This window comes from Haemaphysalis longicornis, unplaced genomic scaffold (genome assembly GCF_048455015.1).
Source record: "Haemaphysalis longicornis isolate Haplotype H1 unplaced genomic scaffold, Haemaphysalis longicornis Haplotype H1 scaffold_9, whole genome shotgun sequence".
NCBI classification, from domain to species: Eukaryota; Metazoa; Arthropoda; class Arachnida; order Ixodida; family Ixodidae; genus Haemaphysalis; species Haemaphysalis longicornis.
The window spans coordinates 11,926,481-11,943,219 of NW_027526460.1; the positions used below are offsets into that span (position 1 = coordinate 11,926,481).

The 16,739-nt window shown below is 48.3% G+C and overlaps 1 protein-coding gene across 1 annotated transcript in view; it reads left to right on the forward strand.

The window, feature by feature from the left end:
* Window positions 1-2,178: 2,178 nt before the first annotated feature.
* LOC144153865 (prolyl 4-hydroxylase subunit alpha-2-like) overlaps window positions 2,179-16,739 on the forward strand; it is a 302,578-nt gene continuing 288,017 nt past the window's right edge. Inside the window, exon 1 of the transcript XR_013319400.1 lies at window positions 2,179-3,005. The gene's annotated coding sequence lies outside the window, so the exon portion shown is untranslated. The remainder of the gene's footprint in view (window positions 3,006-16,739) is intronic.

Consider the following 16,739-nt stretch of genomic DNA (forward strand, 5'->3'; position numbering starts at 1 on the left):
TGGAGAAATTGGGAGGGTGGAAGACGAGGGCATCATTAATGTCTCAACATGGAGGAGTCATGGACGAACCGCCGTAATGCGGATGAAGTCTCTTTGATGCGGGCCTTTTGGACGGGTCCAGTCTTTGTAAGCAAGGACCCAGGCAGGCAGATGTGTCGAGCGTGGCCCAATGAGACCTATGCAGTCCAATACAAGACGATGTATGGTGGGCTTCAGCGCCTGCCCACATGCACAGCAGACGTATAAAGGGTCGGACGGTGATGCCTGCTTAGGTGAAAGATTGTTGGAAGCTGCTGTAGTAGAATTTCCACCCCGTCGTGTTCTCGTCGAGGTGTGCCCCCACTTGGCCACGACGTCATCAGTTAACGCGTATCCAGAACGCGCACGATTTAGGAAGACCTGTGCGGCGCGGAGAATCCCAGGAAGCATGTGGGTCCGGGTTGATGGGCACTGTCGATGGGAGATCGTGACGGCGGCGCTCCTTGCGGCGGCGGCGGCGGCGTTCGCCATCGGTATCAAAGCAGAACACCTCGTTGAGGGAGCCGTCAAGCTTCGGGCGGAAATTACGACAAGCCTCGTCGCCAGCTTATGGGCCCACTCACTACCGAGGGGTTGTGCGTGCCCGGGACTTAAGCGTACCGTGACAATTATGCGAGTGCGCAGTCGCAGCGCTGCACAACAACGTTTGAAGTGGGGACCCAAACAACTGTGCTGTCCGGGTGGTCCGATAAGATCCCGTAAAGCTTCTGTGCTGTCTGAAAATATGGTGACGCTTCGGAATGTGCCTGAATCAGCTGCTAGCAGGCGGACAGCCAGCTGGACCCCTTCCGTGATGGCGCAAAGCTCCAACTCTGTGGCGGCGGGTGGAATGGTCATGTGAAATTCTCGGGTTGTGTGTTCGCCGTGCACGTTTGAAAGAAACGGGGCAGACGTGGCCCGGGCGAGGGAAGAGAGGCATTCATGTGGCAGAGGCGGCAGAAGACCACCCGCTTTCCACGGCATTTGCAGCGAGGTGAGCAAACACGCGGTCGATTTTGTGTACCAAAGTCGCCCTGCAATGAAACGTCTGGGGGCCTAACTCTGTGTTCTGATATGTCCGCGCATTATAAGTCCGTGCAAAAATTGGCCAATGAAAACGTTTTATTCTAATCCTCACTTCCCGTAGCTTGGCTTGTTTTATTTAACGATTAGTTATTACAATTCTTATTTTAAAAATTGGTGGCAGTGAAGACATTTTTTTACAGCGAAGCTGTATATCGCTCGTACGCATGCATTTACTCTTGTCGTGGTCCGTGAGCAGGGTTGTTCAGCAGATTACGCTTTGCGGGAATGTAAAATTTCGCCGAGTTCCGACGCATGGGCTTTCTCGTTTTTTGCTGCTATCAGAAAATGTCCGCAGCGGCTGGGATCAAATTGGCGTCCTCAGGATCGGCATAACGCCTTAGAAACTGAGCTAGCTGCTGCGGTACAAACGCTAAACCAAATTAACAGGTTCAATTAAACCATTCGTCATCCACAGAAGCTTGATTGATTGATTGATTGATTGATTGATTGATTGATTGATTGATTGATTGATTGATTGATTGATTGATTGATTGTGGAGTTTAACACGCCGAAGCTGCACCTGAGCGATGACCGCGGCTCGAATTTGAGCTGCGAAATAAGTTTGCTCCCTCTCTCTCTGAGCTATGAGGCGTGCCGTAGTGGAGGACTGCGGATTTTTAACCCGAAAGTGTTTTATTCTGGGATACACAGATTTCACTGACGCCGTATCCGTCACGGAAATGAAGCCAGTACACCTTTGCCGAAGCGACCCGCCAGAAGGACGTCGCTCGCCAAGCACACCCACAAGAGAGCCGCCGACCCGCAAATCATTCTCAGCTGCAGATGTCGCTGCACATTTCCCTTTCGAGTTTTACCGATTCCTATGACAGAGGAATCAACCACAGTTTTTTTTTTTTTGACCACCGGGGGTCTTCAACGTGCGCCGTAATCTCGACGCACGGGCATTTTTGCTCTTTGCCTCCATCATAACAGCAGTCACCGTGGCCGGAATCGAACAGCCGCAGAAGCTGTTTTACGCTGCTTCTCTATCGGTAGCCATCGTGCACAAAGGATTTCAGCGGAATGCAGCGATGCCCGTTTTTTTTTTTTTTTTTTTTTTTTTTTTTTTTTTTTTTTGTTTCGTCGTCTTCCATTTCTGCGATCTGAGTTTTCGCAAACGCGGGCCAAGAGCCGTCCGTTTATTCTTCGTCCCGACGAGAAAATGGTTGCCGTGGTCGGCAATTTTAATCACTTGCAATGCGGCAACTACCTGCGACAACGCCGGCGATACCATGACGCGGTGAAGTGGCGTTTTCTACCCGACGCCGGTGCTAGTGCGCCGCCCACAGCTCAAAAACGCCTCGTCACGCCTGTCCAGACAGCAAGTTGCCTTCGCTCGCTGACGATGCTTCAGTTGTGGTGCCTCTGCGACGCTCGGAGTACCCTCGTTCGCGCGCTTGGATATCGGGTTGTTTTAAGTAGTAGTCTGCGCGTATACGTCGTGTCAGTTGTTGGCCGTTCCTTCCTCGATGGATGTGCTCGTTGTGCGGATACGCGTTGCAGTAAAAAAGACGTGGTTCCGGCCGTTCTCTGTAGACTAAACGACGACTGATACCCGTCGGTGGCGCTTCCCTCTGAACTGAGGTGAAGAGGACTCTCCTGCTGCTTGGCGTCTTCAAAAGGTGACAACTGGTTAGGTTTACCAATTCCATACCAGATGTTGGTGGGAAAGTTGGCCACAACAAACATTTTCCACGTCGGGGCTGCAGTGCGCGTGAGGTCTTTCGTCGTGTCATTCACAGTGGTGATTGAGGAGACAGCAGGTGAGGAGCAACTTCGAGGACGTCTTCTGGGACTTGTGCGTTGACTAATGATGATGATGATGACACAAGAAGTTTTCGCTGCAATTGTGTGCCGCCGGTTGGCTCCAAGGATGGATCAGCATGGAACCAAGATTGCTGGTAAGCTTACTACTTACACCGATATTTCCCTTGAATGGAAACAGTGCATAATCTGCTCACTGGAAATTAATAATAGCCACAATACCTGCGGCAAACAGCCGGGTTAGGGAAATAGCAAAGTTTTTCTGGCTGAACTTAGTGCGCCTGGCTGTGCTTCGTGTTGCGTGCCTTCGTTTGTGAATTACCCTAACCTGTATCAGCAGATAGCAATGTCAGCACTGCGTAAGCTTTTGTATCGGCAGTAGCGCCCCCTGTATTTTTTTTTTTTTTTGCGATTCGAAAACTGGTTACTACGGTCGAAAATGGCTCTCACACACTCTCGTCGAAACTTCTACAGGAATCTCCTTCCTGTGTGAGGCTTTTCGCGATCCTGAACCCACCCGATGAAGCGACGCCGACACGCAAAAAACAGAAATCACCGGTTTATTCCGGGGAAACACCAACAGCAACAAAAAAAAAAACAGTATTTGCAGAAATATCCGTTTGAAACAAAACGGTCACGGGAGCAACGCGATATTGAAAAAGGCAACTGCCCTGATTGTGCAGTGCTGGTTAGTCCGGGCTGGCCGAAGGTCATAGTTGTGGTTGACCGCCTCTTTCTGCTCCCACCCTGGCGATCCGCTGCGACCGGCTGTTCCGTCCAACTACTCCCATTGCAGTCGTGCGGGTCGCTTTTAAGCCAGGCTTGGTGGTTGTGCGCAGAGCTCTTCGATGTAGGCAGTTGCGAAACTCCGCCTCAAAAAACAGCCCGCACCTAGACCCATGTGCACCCCTCAAACTTTCATTTGTGCATCCGGTGGCGGCTTTGTGGCCACCGCACGCGCTATTAAAAAAAAAAAAAAAACTAATTTTTCAAACTGACAACTTAACGTTAAAATTTATTTTAAAGGTGCAGAATTCTTTATTTTTGAACTTTGATAGGTTGTTTATTGCTTTTTTTTACTCCAGTTCTTATGTTGTGATTGTCTCTGCGTTTGCACTGCACGACTGCCTCGAACAATTGGCGCTTGTGCGGGCACTAGGGCACAACATAAGTCCTACCTGAAGTACTAAATTTGCAGTTGTCGCTGTGCCTACAGCACACTGCATGCCAAAACTAATACAGTATCAAACCGCTCAAAATAATCCTTTCAAGCTTGCGCAAAGCCGTAGAAGCGAATTTTTAACTGTTATTAATTGCTGCCGAAAGACCGTAGATGACACGCAGCAGACGACAATACGCAAGCGACGACGCATCTCGCTGACTACACATGGAATTTTTGTACTACTCTGGCTTCGAATGCATATGCAACACTAGCATAGTTGAACACATTGGGCTCCTTTGGCACAACAAATTTACGTAAGCACCCAAATACCATCTTTCCCATAGGTCGTCAAGCGGCGAAGCACGTTGTATAGTTTATTTTGTCACCAACTGACGGCGCCACTGTAAGGAAAAAAAATCCAAAACAGTGGGCCTAAGGCTGCTTTTTGATGTATGGGGCCTATGGTGAGTTGCGCAACTCCTATATCAAGTAACTCTGGTTGGGCGCATGTTTCAGGCTCGATGAACACTACACACGTGTTTGCTGCGCGCTCACTGTTCCTCGCACGAGCACGGGTGGGGAACATGACATGTCGGGTGCTGACGTCACTATCCAGACACCCGGTCGCTTTGCGTGCGTTCGTCTGGAGGCTGATCCTTTCTTAGCAGCATCGCTAGGCGAACGCGAGCGCTGTCGTTACGTTCGTCCTTATGTCCGTCCGTCCGTCCGTCCGTCCGTCCGTCTGTCTGTGCGAATGGTGAGGGTCAGTGGTGAGGACGAGAGGTGAACGTAAGCGCGAGTGATTCTAGTGGTCAGAGCGAGTGGTGAGCGTGACTACGTGCGAGTGCTTGAGGAAAAAAAATCCCGAGCCATCTCCGCTAACGTGAAACCTTGGGAGGGGCGTAGCATGCAGCGTATAATTGTATTCTCAGCGCCTTGGCATTTTTGTCAACGGAGATGAAACCTTTGGGGGGTACAGGTATACACTGCAGCTTTGCTGTAAAAGTCTCTTGTCTTTGAAGCACAAAGCGCTCAAGCGCGAGGCGTAAACGGGTGTCCCGGTGTTTTTTTAGCACGTGTTACGTTCTAGCGCGAGGCGTAAACGAGTTTCCCGGTGTTTTATTACCGTTACTACATGATACGACTATTACGAAGACGACAGGAGACGCCAGCAGCCCCAACCCCTGAGGAGCTAGGCCCCTAAAGAATACATTTTTTAGAGTGTGAGTGAGAGGCGTCCAGTTTTGCCGAAGTATGGTCCGGGTACCTCAGTCAGTGCCACGTCAGTCTGGACTACAGCCGCTGCGTGGGGCCGGTCGTGTCCCGGTAGTGGGACACCTGGCCGAACTTCCCGCTGGGGGTCGGCAGGCCCCTTCGAGAATCCCAAGCGCACAAATCCAAGGGGGGGGGGGGGGGGGACTTCTAGTAAAACAGCGCAAGCACACAAGGTCAGAGGAAAAGAAAGGACACACAAATGGAGGCAATCAACTGGTGTTGCATTAGAAAAAAAACACGCGCGCATGCACGGAAGCACGCACACGCACAAAATCTCTATTCACGTAGAATGTTGAAAGAACCACGTGACACACTGCGCGCCAGCAACAATGAACAGAAGCAAGGTCGTGATCATGTGCCACTCAAAAACGTAATCTCTCTAACAGGTTGACTGAAAGTTGGCTGACCCATTCCCTCTCCCCTCCACTTGCCGATATAATATGCTTTAACAGTTTCCCGGGGGCATACTTCCGTGTGTGTCCGCGTTAACCAGGGGCCGCCGTGGTAGACGCTAGTCCACCACACAAATGCAAAGTGAAACGCGGAGACAATGCCCTCCTTTGATGGTAATGGTTAGATCGTCGTCGCAGCTAAGCGCGAATCGGTGAATCGGCAGTGAGCTCCTGCCGGAAGCTGTTGTCGTCACTGGCTGCCAATCTCCTCGATCGGGTAAGGGAGAATAGTGTAATGGTTACGCCGACTTCTCAGCCAATGGGATTTTGGTTCCGTCATAGGAACGCTGGGAGCTGGATTTTTGCAGAACGGGCCAGAAAAGGTGCTCCCCTTAACAACAGTTGTGGCAGTGTCTTTGCTACGTTTTTTAATTGTTTGATATCGTCAGTGTATTGTTTAAAATTGGACCTGCAAAATTAGCATATTTTAACGGCCCTGCGTTCGGTGATTCTGGTACTTGTAATATGCTGTATAACCTGTTTTTAGTACTGCATTTCCAACGTGTATGCCTAGCTGATATGGTCTCAGAAATATGCTAACGGTACATGATGATTACAAACAAGCAAACAAGCAAGCAAACACGCGAACGAGAAAACGGACGGACAGACAGACAGACAAACGGACGGACGGATGGTAAGATGGACAGACAGACAGACAGACAGACAGACAGACAGACGGACGGACGGACGGACGGACGGACGGACGAATAAACAAGCAAATAAACACACCACATCTTCGTAATACTTCCATTTTCATTTTTCTGGTACTTCACCAGCGTGTACTCATGAATCGTCTGTACAGACGAACGAATGAATGAATGAATGAATCGGTGTCTTAGTTCACGTGCAGCGGACCGGGACCCCGAACTGACCCCAACGAAGGGCTCTATGGAAGCACTCCACGTCACGCCCCTATCGCGAATCTGCTTCGGTCGCGGACCATCGCTGCGGCAAGGCGTCCACCTTCTCGGATGTAGCACTCTTTTACTTTTCTTTCTTCACGCTGCCCTGTGAAGTCATTCGTCGCAGCTGGCCGAGACACTTCGTTGTCTGGCACGTCTTTTATTCGCACTATGGCGAGGTCGATACTTACACGGGCTTTGCGGGGTAACGCTTTATCGACGTTTCCAGCCAGCTTCAGACGCAGCCGACTGACGTCAGCCTATTCTGGCTTTTGTTCCTTTTGAGAATCGAAGCGGTTTCGTGGCTATGTGGGGCCTAAAACCGCAGTCACGTTAACGTGGGCTCACGCTTTAGCACCGCAGTTTTCTTATTTCCAAATGTTTTGTAAATGGAAAATGAAAGGAATGTGGCTTAACCATTACCCTGTAACGCCATGCTGCTCTTCAAGTTGAAAACGAAGTGATCCCGGGAAACTGACGATTGGTGTTGAGGCCCTCGTCATATCAGCTCTGTTTACTGAATTCGCTCGGACATACTTAGGCTCCTTTGTTAAGGCAAAATTCTTCGGTGTCTCAACAAACGCGAAAAGTGACCGCAGTCGTCTTCGCTGTTGCCGTCGTCCGCGTCAACACGAATAGGTCCAAAATGGCTGCAGCTGTAAAGGGAAAATAAATAGGGTTCGCGTGGGATTTAAACCCAAATTGCCAGATGACTCTGCCGGCACCCTGCCGTCAAGGTACAGGAATTAGCCTGATGGGTGCGCCGTGACAGATGCACGTGACTGCACGTGCGTAGAACGGGGGCATGCAGAGGAGAGCTTTGACTGAGGGGGAATTGCGAAGGAGTTGCGCGTCTTCCCGTCGGAGTGACTCGCGACAAAACACGAAGGAACGAAAGCGAAGGAAGGGACGCAAACGCGATGTAGCAGTGAGGAGGTCTGTAGTTATGGCTAGGCTTTCGCCTTTAGGTCCCGTAAGCAGACAAGCTTCTGGAGGACTTTTTGGATTGGGAAAGATGCTGAGGAGGAGGGCTGGGTATATTTTTGGTAGTTTGGCGATTAGGAACATCGGGTAACATATTTCTAAAGTTGCTAAGATTAAATAAATCAGACTTCAGAAGGGGTCTTATCAAAAATTTTTTCTGTTTTCATAAAAAATATATTATGAACGATTAAAGTCATTTGCGGTGCAAAAATCTTTAACACGTCATTTGGTCCAAATTAGCTGCTGACAAAACTTGAAAAGAAGGTTGTTGTTCTAGCCCAGTGTTTGCTTACGCCTAGTCACCAGCGTCGTGCTGTGACTGAGCGCAACTCCTCTTATTCCCTTAGTTGCGAGCCACTCCAACTTGCGGCTAATAATAACGTGACATTTTTACGGGACGGTGTGAGGGCCTCTAGGAATTTCCCCTGGGCTCTTCACTTGCGTCCTGGGAATTGTCTTTGAACACGCGCATTCGAAACTCAGTGTGACACAAATTTTTATAGCTTGGCACTGTGGACAAAAATGCTCACATGCGATCGAAGCAAGCAGATACAAACTATAGGTATATGTGTTCAGGCGCGGCTGTGTGATTAAGCTTATGCTCCGAGGACATCGTTTCATACGGTGCTTCCAAAAATGGTAGCTTTAAGCAACAATAACTGATTCTCCGAGCACACTATTTCACGCGGCGCATCCCAAAGTTATCGCTTTGAACAATAATGACCATAAAAAAATCTCGAGCGTGGGCATATCACATGTGTGCATATGCGGGTATTTGCCTAAGGCAGCCAACCTACAAAACACACTGAGTAGGGTATTGAATTTGCCATTTCTGCCCCATCTCCTACGTGAATATGGGTTACGTGTGCGTGGGCACGAGCTTGCAGCATCAATGGTGCTGTTTGGTGCTGCTATTTCCAGTTTCGCAATGAAAGAAGCCGTAATAAATTTTGCAACCGCCACCTAGGCCTTAAATCAATCCACAAACCTTGAATACAAAAAAAAAAAGCTTGTCCGACGAAGTCAGCCCGTATTTCGCGTAAGCGTATACCTTCTCTCATTTCTGCCGTCATTGTTTATCTAATTATTTTTATTGTTTATTTAATCGTTAACTCGATCACCCGCGACGCGCGTTCTCAAAGGGATGGAATATTTGGACGCGCTAAAACATGCGGTTACGACAGCCAGACCTTTATTTAGTGACGCTAGTTTCAAACCTGTTATCCGCGACACACGCGGCAACGAAGTTATAAATTATTCACGTCGTTAAAAATACAGCGCGTCGGTCCCCTGTGACGCAGCAATGCCCCCAGTAAAATTGCCGCCGACGGAAAAAGGCCTTCTTAGAGATGAATTTGTGGCCTGGTGTATAGCGGCCCACCTTATCTATACCTACAAAGAGAAGTGCCCGATTGACTGACTGACCGACTGACTGACTCATCAACGCCCAGCCAAAACTTGTAGCTCTAGACACTTGAAATTTCGCGGGCACATTTGCGTCATAGAGTAGGTAATCACTAAGGCGGGTTTTTCGGAAATTGCGCTAGTAACCGAAGTAAAGGGCGAAATTGTGTTTTCGCAAATTCGTGATTTTCTCGGTCACCCATTCACATATCGAAGTGATTTTTGCGGATATGTGTAGCTTTTAAGAATATCTAAAAAGTAGTTTTTGAATTTCACCCTGACCAACACTATCGAGGAAAAAAATGGGTGTTCCTAAAGATTCTCCAATAAATCTTTCACTGATTCATTTATCCAATTGATTTTTGCTAACGTATGTTACACATACAAATGCAGAAAACCGAATTCAAGGATTTCGCCCTGCGACGCTGGTAAAAGGGCCATTTCGTTTACAAATGACACGGCTAACGAGCTGAAAAGCCCTAACAGGTGATATCCATGCCTAGCTAAACTGCTCTTTCTAACTGCTTCAAATTTCATGATGACATTGTGGTTACGGTGTCGGAGGTCAATATTGCTGAAAATTTCAAAAATGACACCATGGAGAGAGTGAAAAGTGGTGAAATAGTTTTTCAGATATTAATTTTTTATCGCACGCCATTTGAGATATTGAACTGGTTTTTGTTGAGGTAGGTAACTTACTCAGGTATCTAAACAACATTTTATATGGCACCCACCAAATAGAGGCATGCTGGATTTCGGGAAAACAGTGTGCTTTTACACCTTCCTCAATAACCACACAGCCCGTTGATATATCCAATTCGTTTTTGCTTGAAAATGCTGCCCACCCAATTGCCCAAAATCGATTTGAGGATTTCGTCTTAGCATGCGGATAAAAAGGCAAGCGAATTTTTTTTTTAATTTACACCCCGCTGGACGTGGAATTCAGTTGAATTTTCCCGCGTTCGCATAGTGCTCGCCATGTGTTGGGACTTTCTGCAACCCCGCGCCTCCCGTAGGGAGCTTATGTTACTTATCACAAAACTGTGACCGATGAACATCGTTCATACCTGCTGAGATAGCACTTCCTATGGGTAAGAATACCCTTCCTCACCCGGTCGTCCTCCATCGTATGTTCACAGCTCAATCTCCTGCCTAATGCAAGTTCTGTTTACAACCTGGCACTCTTCCTCATATCATATTAGCAGCGCGAGCAAAACACCAACCTCCCCCCTCTTCCATCCACTCTTCCCAGCCATGAGCTGTGGGAGAACCTGGTGACTGACAGCGATCTAGATGTCCAGACAATTCTTCCTCCAGAGCGAAGGCTGCTCGCTCATCACATGGCTTTCTGGAATTGGGAACCACTCGCAGTTCACCGGCTGAATAAAACGTTTTTCACTCACTCACTCACTCGCTTCGAGCGCACCATCTTGGTGAATTTTTTTAGCGAGAGTTGCAGAAAGTCCCAATTGTGCCAGTCATTTTACATTACCACGACGCGCCTGCGGTTGGAGCCCTTGTATTGACAGCAGGCAGGAGCTCGTCAGTGTGCACCACTTCACGATGAACTGGCCAAATAGGAGAAGTAACAAATAAATGAACACGTGTTATACCCATTAGTGTGATGAATGTAATAGCCCGCCCGGGCATGGCCGGGTACTAGCGCCGGAAATATATAAAAAGAGAGAGGTGTCCGTGTTAAAGGTGTTGTGCCACCAAATTTGTTGCTTGTGCATTCTTTGTTGCAAACGTTTTATATTTCGTTAGAAAGCATTATACATGCTCTCACATGCACATGTTTTGAGTAAAAAAATTATTATCGCACGATTCATGTGAACAGGATTCGGTTTCGGTTTCTGGGCGCCGATTCAAGCAGTGACGTCACAGTGTTGCGAGGACGCTCTGCCACGTGTGTCTACCATGCGGTGCTGCGGTGCGCTGCGACTTTACTGCGGCGTCTGCTCTCGCACACACGTGCTTCACCACGGAAGTAAACACGCCGACTCGTCATGTCAAGCCGCGACAGCTCCGACACGGACTCTTTGTCTGCATTTTTGGATGCAGACAAATGAAAACCATGGATATGCAAACAATGAAAATGCAATTGGATATGCAAACCATGCCCCTTAAAAAAACGCTAAAAAAAGCTCTTGATTAATTTTGACCACCTGGGGATCTTTAACGTGCGCCGATATCTCGTACAGACGGGCGTTTTTGCTTTTCCTCCATCGGAAAAGCGGCCGCCGCGGCCGGGAATCAAACCCGCGGCGTCCTCGCGCTCAGCAGCACAACGCCTTAGCCACTGAGCCACCGCGGCGGGTAAACGAAGTGAAGCCATTGACTTGGAAAGAAAATCTGGATCGGAGTAGGAGTTGCACCTGAGGACTACAAAATGCAAGGCGTGCAAGTATTCGCAATGCCACCACATCTAGACAGCTCTAAAATGCATTGCGGCCTTTGACTTGTAAATGGGTGTGAGATGCATATGCTGAGGTCAATGTGAGTAATTTGAGCACGCTCACTGCAGAAGTAGCAATAAGGGGAGTAAGAAAGTATGTTTCTCCTAATGGCGCAGGTATAGCTAAGAAATGCTATTGACCAAGTATCTCACTCGTAGTAGAGGAGAGGAGAAAAGAACGCAAAGAAAGAAAATAATTATGCTAATGAAAAGAGACGTTCGGCAATCCGACTCTACTGCTTTCGCATTCACTATGTTTCAACAACCCCGTTGTGCGTACGTTGGTGTGCTCGCATTCAGATACAATAAATATGAGCCATGGTTCGTTGGTCGCAGTTATTCGCCGACGCGTCACTAAAAACTGTTTCCAGGAGTCTAAACTGGGCCCCTTATTCCAATAAGCAAGGCAAAAACATCATAAAAAGGAAGCAGAGAAATAAACTCCTCTACCAATTTTTTTATGTGGCCCGGCTATCGCGCACTGTTTCGAAATTGACAGACTGTATTGACGCTATCGGTATGATTAAGCAACTAAAAAGAAAGGGGTACAAAAAAGGGGAGGGCACGTTACACGCACATTGTTCTCTATGTGGCCTAACAAGGGCTCGTCCGGGTGCAAAAAGTGTAACTTTCTTACTAGTTAACTTAGCTTACTGTTAGCCTATTAACTTCAGAAACAGTCGCTTTTAGTCGCCGTATCGGATTAATAGAATGAACGCTGTTCTAAATGTGGGTCAATCCCGCTGCCTGTTTCGGAGAAGATAATGTTTCCAGCTAAAAGCGTGGGATTTTAAGCAGATCGGTTGCGGATACGCGGAAATAAATGCTTCGGCGCGTTCCCAAACATAGCTCCCGTGGCGGATGCCGACAAATAGCGTCGGTGACACGTGGAGAGCGACAAAGACGCAGACAGGACAGCTTGCGCCAACGCTATGGCCGACAGCCGTCAAAGGGACACGTCTATTTCCGCGTTATTATTTAGTTCGTACGGAGATTATTAGATTAAGTTGATCACTTAAACCTATAACAGGGCTTCATTATTCGCGGCGTAATTGTTATTGTTAGAAATTTTCGTAACTCAAGGAATTATTTTGTTGTCTTTTAGGAAACATGAACAACCTTGGATTAAGCGGACAGTATTGGGGGGAAGGGGGGGCGGGGTTAATACTTGATGCGGGAAGCGGAAAAACGGTGTTGTACATGTCCTTAAACGTTAATAGGCGGGAAAGGGGATTGGATAAGGTAGCGTTTCTCCGCAACGATTAGTGTCTATAAATGTTATTACATAAAATTCATTACTCCATAGCAATGCAAAATAGGATTTAAAAGCGACAGAATCAACCCCCGAGAAATTATAGGCCTTGAATGTGTTTGTTTCCAGTAAGCGTCTTGACGTATCTTTGTCGTTGTTATCGTTGTTGCTGCTGCTGTTGTATCATGCGGTTCTATAGCCTTGTGAAGTAGCCGGACAATGGTTCTGCCATAGCGGCACCGTTAATGTAAAATTAAGGGCGCCTCTACAAGTGTCTGCGATAAAGTCAATGAGGAGGCATAACACCTTTCACTGCGGTGCCGGCTGGCCATTGTATACGCTCGACCCTTACCCCGTCGCTTTTTATTTCGGACCGAGTGATGATTCTGCCATATAAATGGGGGCGATCGTTCAATTACTCAACGATGGTGTGACCAGAAGGGACATCATAGCTGGGGTGAACACTGGAGGGACTGATGCCGCAACTACTTGGGTTATTAATTACAACGTACTGTCCATTATAGCGTCTTTAATGGTGAGAAAAATTGCTTAATAGTGTAACAAAAAGCTGTTACTAGTGTTGGCACTGTCCAGTTAAGCTTTAATTATAGTTTATCTCACTATTTCTCGGAAGCCAAACCTACAGCCTTAGTTCGTTTGTAAAACACAGGTGAAACAATACCAAGCATTCATCGCCCCCATCGCCCAAGCATTCAGCAATGTGTCCGGAGTTTTATGCTAGTCCACGAAATTTGAATTTCACTTTATGGCTGGCGTCAACTATGTGTTAATTCATCCGCGGCTGATGAGGGCTGATCGCGCCCGCAATCCACTGCATCCCATCCCGCGGACATGCCATTGTGTCGTCACAGTTTGACTTCACCACATAGTCGAGGGGCTTGGTGATAAGGAGAAGAGGCAATTTACAATGCACTTTGCTAGTGAAACAGGCGCGCTAGGCAGGAACTGCCCACACATGGTATAAAGTAAGCTTATGAAGTAAGTAGGCAATGTTTAAAAATCCCTTCACTAACTTTTTTAAAAGGAGGCCTGCAAGACTTTTCTTGGTGTCAACATTGCTAATACGCGTATGCGCAAGCGTTGCTCGTGAATATGCTCGTTTGGGCAGCACAGGATCCGGCATCTTCGTTTGCCGCTTGTGTTTGGTAAAAACCTCTACAATGCCGTGTTCCCAAGAGCAATTTTTAATGCTCAGGGTATATAACACCAAACGTCTTTCAAAACATGCAAGTACAAGCTCAGTTTTACTGGGAGCTTGGCTTGCGCCTGCACCTTTATCTTGCACGTCAGTGTCTATGGCTCCGCTCCGTTACGAATAGGCAGGTTGGTAGTTCACTGTACTTTCACTGAGGGTTCTGTGCAGAATGATCTAGTGGAGCGAACGGAAGCGCGCTAGCAGCGTATCGGCTGAAGCAAAACGCGCCTGCCGCCGCCAGGGGCACCACTGCGCCCTCTTCCAGCTGCGCCACTGTTGTCGTTTGATGTGGTGCAGAAATTAACCTTTACCAAAAAAAAAAAAAAAAAAAGAAGATGCTTGCTTTTGTTAACCCCGTACCTTTATAGGAACTTTTCGTTGCTTATGCGGTCAGTTTCAGCTATCGGGCAACGACTATAAATTGAGTTGCTCGGTGTCGTCTGCTAGTGGCGCAGACGACACGAGCGGATGTTCGACACATTGTCGGCGCGCCGTCGGACGACTCTCCGCATGTTAGTGGTCGAGCTCCTTTATTTTCTGCGTTTTCTACGTTTCCGTGATGTTCCCCTTCAGCAGAAAGAGGCGTGGAATAATAAAAAAAATGTTCTTGCGAGTGCTAGATATAGATTGGAGGTGAGACAGGCCGGGTAGCCGCGATGCCAAAACGGAGAGACGCCCATTGCTTTGCTGCGGGTGGTCACAGCGCTAATCGAGGTGCCCCCAAGGCGTCTTTGTTTGATGTCCCTGGATGATGAACTACGCAAGAAGGGGGAACAAAATCTGAGAAGACTGTACAAACCTTCCTCAGCCGTTTGTGAGCGCCACTTTGAGCGAGAATACACATTGCGGGATTACATGCACGTAATAGAGCTCTGCAGTGCGACTTGCATGCCCGAAGCCATCACTGGTTCCCGGTGCGCCTACCACCCTGCCGGACTGTGGCCTTTCTGTCCAAAGTGCGATACGGAAGCCGAAAAAAAAAAAAAAAGGCCGGCAACAAGAGTTCCACCAGTAAGAAAAAAGCCACGGCAAAGCGCAAGTGCCGAAAAATATAAGGTGCGCGAGTCACACCACGATGTTTCTCCCTCTCCACAGGACTCAACAAATGAATCTGCAGGTTCACCGGAATGTGAGTCCTTCACAATTTGCCTCCTTCAAGGAGCGAAGACTCGTTTACACTTGCGACCGGAGGGACAAAAGCGACGCGATTTCTGTCGCTCCAGTCGCCCGACACCACTCTTGTCGCATCGCTCGAGTCGCTCTTCTAGATCGGTCTCGACTAATTTTTGTCGCCGCGACAAGAGCGATGCGACCGGATCGACGCATGAAATCTCGCCGCTTTTATCGTCTCGGTCGCAAGCGTGAACAGGCCTTGAAACTTCCTTCAAAGCTCTGGTGTATCAAGCGTTCAAGCGTTCCTTTCGCTACCACGTGAACGACATGTGAAAAGAGGCAAATCTTGATATTCTTTGCGATATCCGTGCTGTTATGCCCACATGAAGACACCACAAAGCGACCCGGAAATATTTTTAGAAGCGAAGCTGTTTAAACTTGAGCTCAGTCCGGTGCCGTTAGCAAAAAAGAAAAAAAAAAGCAAGAAAAAAACCTACGCCTCTCGTAAAGGGTGCACCACCGCAGAAAGGGTAGTATAACAGTAAAGCTGGCCTTCGCGCCTGCTCGAGTGCGAGCACAAGGGGCATATGCGTATACGCACCCTTTACTATACCATTTAAAAGGTGATAGTCTTTCAACTACTAAAACTCAGAAAAATGGCGCAGCTTGCAATAGTAGTGCAAGGCTGCCGAAACAGCGGAGCTGGGGGTCGACGTAGCTTCTTCCCCCCTGGAATAAGCTGTCAGTGTGGAGGACCGACCATAACGGCCTTGTAAAATCCGGCTAAACTTGGCCTCATCCCTCAACACTTGGCCTAGCCTAGCAAGAACATCGTAAAACCTACCAAAATGTACCGAAACCGGAAGAAGCTAGGTCGACCCCCAGCTCCGTGTTTCTCAAGTATCGCGCCACTAGTGCAAGCTGCGCAAAGATTTTTTTTTTTTTTTTTTTTGCGGTCTGTTATACGTAAGCTCTTTTATAGGGGCCGGGCGACAGTTTTGTGGCACCACCGTCGCTGCAGCGAACAGCGCTGCCCGTGGCGAACCGCTCGTCAGTGGAATGCCGGTGGCGGTCAGCGCAGCGTAGTTTTGCATGACTTTCTGTAGTCCTGATGCGGTACGGCTTGCAAAACCTAGATAACCACAAAAACTTTTCTCAGATCGGCAAATCTGGACAGTGGATGCTACCTTTACGAGACATGCCATGTGTATGATGTAAGCCCACACTCAGCAATTGCAAATCACAGACGACGTAGACTGCGCGCAGCTGAAAGTCGAGCTGAAAGTGCAAGTATGTTCCTTCGTGCAAATTTTTCATGCTGCATTCGTGCAGTGTGGCGCATTGAGGAACAAATTGCAGCTAAATGCTCCTGCAAAGCCGGAGTGCGCCGCCGTTCCAAGTATGCTGCGGTGCCGGCATGGCATTTCAATGAACGCATGTTGAGCAAGGCCAGAGTGAGCTCGTCGCTTTTTTCGCAAACGCAGCTTATCGTCTCAAGCGGATGATTTGCACGCACAGCCTCTCGAAGCAGAGCGGCCTCTTTACCCTCGGCCGTGCTAACTATCCGCGGCAAGGCCATGCGGAGTCAATTGGATCACCTACTACAGCTTCGACATTCAACTCGCGGCTCTTCTACGGTACAGAACGCACGCG